Genomic DNA, 7,160 nt, shown 5'->3' with positions numbered 1-7,160 from the left:
TGCCAATCACAGGTGCATAAATGAGGTGACCAATGCCCTATTCCGTTGTGCCAATGAACTCCTCTATTTCTCAGTAGATGAGGACAGCCAGGCAGCACGGTCAGCGGCCGTCGGTGCTATCGCTTGTTTCCCTAGTGCGAAGGGGTGTTCAACTGCACTCATGTGGCCATTAGAGCTCCCTGGGATCAGCCAGCTGCATTTGTGAATTGCAAAGGCTTTCACCCTTTGAACATTCAACTGGTTTGAGACCACAGGCGAAAAACCTTGCAGGTCTGTGCTCATTTCCCAGGGAGCTGTCACAACGCATACATCTTGCGAAGCTCATAACTACCAGACATTGTTGAGGCACCAGCCCAGGTTGTCGGCTGGATCCTGGGTGACAAGGGTTACCCCCTTCGGCCATGGTTGGTGACACCAGTGAGGCATCCCCAAAGTGCAGCAGAACAGCGATACAATGCAGCTCATGCCTCCACCAGAGCCATCATCGAACACACCATTGGCTTACTGAAAGTGCGCTTCCGCTGCCTTGACCGTCTGGAGGGGCTCTACAGTACACACCACAGAGGGTCTCACGAATAGTCGTAATCTGCTGTGCACTGCACAACCTGCAATGCATCGCAGACATATTTTGCAGCAGGCGGAATGGGAGGAGCACCCCCCTCCTTCTCCAATGAGGATGATTTGGATGAGCCGGAGGAAAGTGATGGAAGGTGTCATCAATAGTGCCATCAAGCAGAACTTCCTTAGCAATAACCTGCTCACTGATGCTCAGCTTAGGTTCCGCCAGGGCCACTCAGCTCCTGACCTCATTACTTGGTTCAAACATGTACAAAAGAGCTGAACTCAAGAGCTGAGGTGAGAGCCCTTGATATTAAGGCAGCATTTGACTGAGTATGGCATATAGGAGCCCTAGCAAAACTGAAGTTAAAGAGAATCAGGGGGCAAATTCTCCGCTGGTGGAATCATACCTAGCGCAAAGGAAGATGGTTGTGGTTGTTAGAGGCGAATCATCTGAGCTCCAGGACATCACTGCAGGAGTTCCTCAGGGTAGTGTCCTAGGCCCAACCATCTTCAGCTGCTTCATCAATGACCTTCCTTCAATCATAAGGTTAGAAGTGGGGATGTTTGCTGATGATTGCACAATATTCAGCACCATTCGCAACTCCTCAGATATTGAAGCAGTCTGTCCAGAAATGAAGCAAGACCTGGACAAAAGGCTTGGGCTGATAAGTGGCAAGTAACATTCGTGCCACACAAGGGCCAGGCAATGAACATCTCCAGCAAGACAGAATCTAACCATCTCCCCTTGACATTCAATGGCATTACCATTGCTGAATTCCCAACTATCAATCCTAGGGGCTACCATTGACCAGAAACTGAACTGGAGTAGCCATATAAATACCGTAGCTACAAGAGCAGGTCAGAGGCTGGAAATCCTGCAGCGAGTAACTCACCTCATGACTCCCCAAAGCCTGTCCACCATCTACAAGGCACAAGCCAGGAGTGTGATGGAATACTCTCCACTTGCCTGGATGGGTGCAGCTCCAACAACACTCAAGAAGCTCGACACCATCCAGGCCAAAGCAACCTGCTTGATTGGCACCCCATCCACAAACATTCACTCCCTTCACCACCGACGCACAGTGGCAGCAGTGTGTACCATGTACAAGACGCACTGCAGCAAAGCTCCATGGCTCCTTAGACAGCACCTTCCAAACCCATGACCTCTACCAACTAGAAGGACAAGGGCAGCAAATGCATGGGAACACCACCACCTGCAAGTTCCCCTCCAAGTCACATACCATCCTGACTTGGAACTATATCACCGTTCCTTCACTGTCGCTGGGTCAAAATCCTGGAACTCCCTTTCTAACAGCACTGTGGATGTACCGACCCCACATGGACTGCAGCGGTTCAAGAAGGCAGCTCACCATCACCTTCTCAAGGGCAATTAGGGATGGGCAATAAATGCTGGCCTAGCCAGCGATGCCCACATCCCATGAATGAATAATAAAAAAGGAGGTGGCCATGAATGTGAATGAGCCTTTAAAGGATGCCAAGGCCAGAGAGAAACATGCATGGGATACCAGGGACAACCTTATATTTGCACGTTTCGACAAAGAGTAAGGCACCGACATGATTATTGTTCCAACACCAGAACTCCATTGCCTTCCTGAGATGTTGATCTACCCCTGCCAGCCTCCCCTAGTGCTCTGAATTCAAAACAGGTGTCCTCTGCCATCTACAACTGCACAGAGAGTGGAACACAGCTGAACACACTCGCTAGTGAATACTGAATCTGAAATATCTGTGTCACACTTTGAACATATGTCTCTCATCCAGCTATGATCCCTCAATCAGAGCATTAATTTGAGTGCACCTGCACCATTTAATGCCTCTGAGTTGTGAGTAGACTCAGACAAACGCCGTTGTAAGGCATAGAAGGGAGGGTCAGTTGAACCTCCATATGAAGCCATGTCCCACAGAAGGACGAGTGCAAAACTGCATACTGAAACTAACAGTCAGTGAAGAATGAATGCATAATCAAAAAATTTTCAATAATAAAAGCCACGTCTGTTACTCCTTTGCAAGCATCAAAGCATGCCAGCCATGAGGCATGCCATTACATTTAGTGCTCTAAGTAGGTACGTTTCAAGAAATTGCAAAAATATACTAAATCAAAAGCAGAAAAAATATATTGTGAACTATTTACATGTGTCATATCATTGATTTGACCACCTGGGGGTGATGATGGTGTCGGAAAGGTGTAAAGACAGGTGAAGGTAGCTAAAATTTTATCCCAATTCAAGGGGAAAAACCTAGAATACTCTGCCTATGAAAAATGGGCATGCTGATGAGCCTACATGACATGATACTTCACTGATGGCGGGTTCCACCAATGAAAATCATTCTCTGTCGCCTGATCGCCCATGTCTCCGGTGCCCACCGCCGGAACTTTGACTTTCACTTAAAATCGTGTGGGAATCGGCGAAAAAGTGAGGGAACGGGGGACCCACCCATTTTTGGTTCCACTGTCAGAAAAGTTGCGAGACGGATAAAATCTCGCCCAGAGTGTGTTTCCGCTTGTGGGGAAGAGCAAAACTGGAGGCCATCAATGCAAGTCATCAAGAAATCAAATAGAGAATTCAGAAGAAATGGCTTTATCCAGAGAGTGGTGAGAATGTGGAACTCACCACTACAGGAATCACAGAATCTTACAGCACAGGAGGAGACCGTTCGGCCCATCATGCCTGTGCCGGCTCTTTGAAAGATCTATCCAATTAGTCCCATTCCCCTGTTCTTTCCCCAGAGCCCTACACATTTTTCCCCTTCAAGTATTTATCCAATTCCCTTTTGAATGCTACTGTTGAATCTGCTCCTGTTACTGGAAACAGTTTCTCCTTAATCACTCCATCAAAATACTTAATGAATTTGAACATCTCAATTAAATCTCCTCTAAACCTTCTCTGCTCTATTTATAGAACCCTCTAAGCATCAGAGAATCAGTACTGGAAGATCTCCGTTACCGTGGGCCCTCATTGGGACGTTACTGATTGTTTCCTGGTGTTCCTTTGCTCAGTAATCAGTGTTTATCGACACATTCTGGTCCAAACTGGGGAGATTTTCTCCTGAGGTGGTGTGAGTGCCGAGTAAATTGACTCTAATGTTACACAGAGTGTTTATACTGGGGATACGGACAGCCCAGTCTGAAGAGATGGATCTCACTGAGGACAACACAGGAAGGAGCCAATTTGCTGCAACATTCACCGAACACAACAGCAGGCGAGGAGCCGAACTTATCTCAGAGAGAGTTTGATTAGATTCAAAGAATCTAATAACGTTAGGGAGTGTTTAACAATATCACAACATGTAATCCTATATCCATAGCAACAAACAATTACACACTGCTCCACTGAATCCAATCGACCATATTTCACCCAGCGCTGGGAGTAAAGGCTGTGGCCTAACTCCCCATCCTTTGCTGATATGAAGGAAACTCCTCAGACTAACGTGTCATTTTGAGACAAGCCCCTGATGGTAGCAGTGATGTTGATAGATTGTTCAATATCAAGAGCTCAATGTTAACAGGGTTTTAACCTATTGCACAGTCCCAGTAACCAATTCAATAATTACTGTCCTTTCCCCACAGTCTATCGATCAATTTTATTACAGTACGATTATATTGTTTTAGACTCATAGAATTCCACAGCACGGGAGGCGGCCATTCGGCCCATCCTGCCTGTGCTGGCTCTTTGAAAGTTCGATCCAATTAATCCCACCCCTTTGCTCTTGCCCTATAGCCCTGTAAATATTTCCTTTTCAAGTATTTATCCAATTCCCTTTAAGCAGTTCAGGTGAATAGTACAGATGTACTTAAAGGGAAGCTGGATAAGCATATGAGGGCGAAAGGAATAGAGGGACACACCAATAGAGTTAGACGAGGAAATTCGAGAGCAGGTTAAAGTGGAGCATCAACACCAGTATGAACAGATTAGTCCGACCGGCCTGTTTCAGTGCTGTATATTTTATGTAATTCTACGCAATCTCTCAAATGATATGAGCCTGAAAATTATTGTTTGCAGTATTAGTAGATACTTAAAAAGTTCGTGTGATATTTCAATGCTCATTATTTTAACAGAGCCATTAACCTGTTTAAAACAAATGAATTAACACTTCTGCTAAAGAGAGTGGATTATTACTGTCATTCCTAGGCTATTTATAAAATGAATTATTTTGAATGTTTAAAGCAATATCTTAGACAACTGGAGAACAGCTTGTGCTTCTGTTATTGCTAATGATAAGTACTGCTTTAAAATGGGCGAGGAAAATCTCTTCCTCTTGTAATTTGGCTGTCTTATAGGATATACGTCCTCGTTGTTAGTATGGCCTACCTAAAAATGGGCTAAAAGTGTTAAATTGAAAGAACAGGTTGCCAAAGACATGCTCCCTAAAATATAGAAGATTCAGCGGTGATCTAATTGAGATGATTAAAGGATTTGATACGGTAGATGGAGCAAAATTATTTCCTCTGTTGGGGTAGTCCAGAACAATGGGCCAAAATCTTAAAATTAGAGTTAGACCATTCAGGGGTGATGTTAAGAAGCATTTCTTCACACAAAGGGTAGTGGAAATCTGGAGCTCTCTCCCAAAAATCTTTTGAAACTGGGGATCAATTGAAAATGTCAAAGCTGAGGCTGACAAATGTTTGTTCGGTAAGAGTCTTATGGGATATAGGATCAAGGTGAGTAAATGTAATTAAGATACATATCAACAATGAATTAATTGAAAGGCAGGACAGGCTTTAGCAGAAATGAATGGTAAACATCTGTTCTTACATTCCTACAAATACCACTGGAAGAATGTATTATGAACACGCTAGCTATCTGGACATGTGCATTGCCAGTTGGAAAATATCCCTTCTCAACAACAACAATTTGCATTTATATAGCACCTTTAATGTGGTAAAATGTCACAAGGCATTTCACAGCACTGTTATCAAACAAAATTTGACACCGAGCTACATAACGTGATGTTAGGACAGGTGGCCAACAGCTTGATCAAAGAGGTAGGTTTTAACGAGCATCTTAAAGGACGAGCCTTTAATCCTTCCAGTAATTCTATGATCCTGTGTCTGATGGTGTTGTGGTTGCCACCTGTCTGGTTTTGACCAGGTCAGTGCAGATTTTAAGCAGACTATTTTGAACATTCGGTGGTTCAGTCTGTGAGATGAATACTTTGGGTTTTGCTGCATCTCACATTAAGGGCTGAATTTGATGCCCCTTTGTAAGGTGGGTTTTTAGGTAGGGTGCGGGGTGGAAAATCAGCGTGGATTCATCCGCCACGGAATCCAATGCCACACCACCGCAACAGCATTGACATTTACATATGTTAAACACTCTTTAGCATATCTCTGAATCTAATTAACAGCAAAATAAAAGCAAAATACTGCAGATGCTGGAAATCTGAAATAAAAACAAGAAATGCTGGAACCACTCAGCAGGTCTGGCAGCATCTGTGGAAAGAGAAGCAGAGTTAACGTTTCGGGTCAGTGACCCTTCTTCGGAACCCGAAACGTTAACTCTGCTTCTCTTTCCACAGATGCTGCCAGACCTGCTGAGTGGTTCCAGCATTTCTTGTTTTTATTTCTAATTAATAGCAATCTTACCAGGCGTTTGCAATCTGGTGTTGGGCATGCGGCACTCATGTGCCTTCAGATTCACATCTTTAAAAAGCTAGTGGCATCGAGGCAAGAGTCCTCAGTGACTTGAAAGGGTCATTTATTTTACTGCTGTTATCTAGGGGAAGTGGTTGGTTAGAAGAACTCAGCAACTGCATTGTCTGTGGTGGGGGGATGGGGTGGTGGTGGTTACGAGAACTCTGCAAGTGGTGTGTCTGTGAGGTAGGGGTTTGGGAGAACAAAGAACAAAGAACAAAGAACAGTACAGCACAGGAACAGGCCATTCGGCCCTCTAAGCCTGCGTCGATCTTGATGCCTGCCTAAACTAAAACCTTCTGCACTTCCGGGGCCCATATCCCTCTATTCCCTTCCTATTCATATATTTGTCAAGATGTCTCTTAAACGTCACTATCGTATCTGCTTCCACCACCTCCCCTGGCAGCAAGTTCCAGGCACTCACCACCCTCTGTGTAAAAAACTTGCCTCGCACATCCCCTCTAAACTTTGCCCCTCTCACCTTAAACCTATGTCCCCTAGTAACTGACTCTTCCACCCTGGGAAAAAGCTTCTGACTATCCACTCTGTCCATGCCGCTCATAACTTTGTAAACCTCTATCATGTCGCCCCTCCACCTCCGTCGTTTCAGTGAAAACAATCCGAGTTTTTCCAACCTCTCCTCATAGCTAATGCCCTCCAGTCCAGGCAACATCCTGGTAAACCTCCTCTGTACCCTCTCCAAAGTCTCCACGTCCTTCTGGTAGTGTGGCGACCAGAATTGCACGCAATATTCTAAGTGTGGCCTAACTAAGGTTCTGTACAGCTGCAACATGACTTGCCAATTTTTATATTCTGTGCCCCGACCAATGAAGGCAAGCATGCCGTATGCCTTCTTGACTACCTTATCCACCTGCATTGCCACTTTCAGTGACCTGTGGACCTGTACGCCCAGATCTCTCTGCCTGTCAATACTCCTAAGGGTTCT

The sequence above is a fragment of the Heterodontus francisci genome, chromosome 22 (assembly GCF_036365525.1).
Source record: "Heterodontus francisci isolate sHetFra1 chromosome 22, sHetFra1.hap1, whole genome shotgun sequence".
Lineage (NCBI taxonomy): Eukaryota > Metazoa > Chordata > Chondrichthyes > Heterodontiformes > Heterodontidae > Heterodontus > Heterodontus francisci.
Note: the sequence above shows the minus strand (reverse complement) of the source record.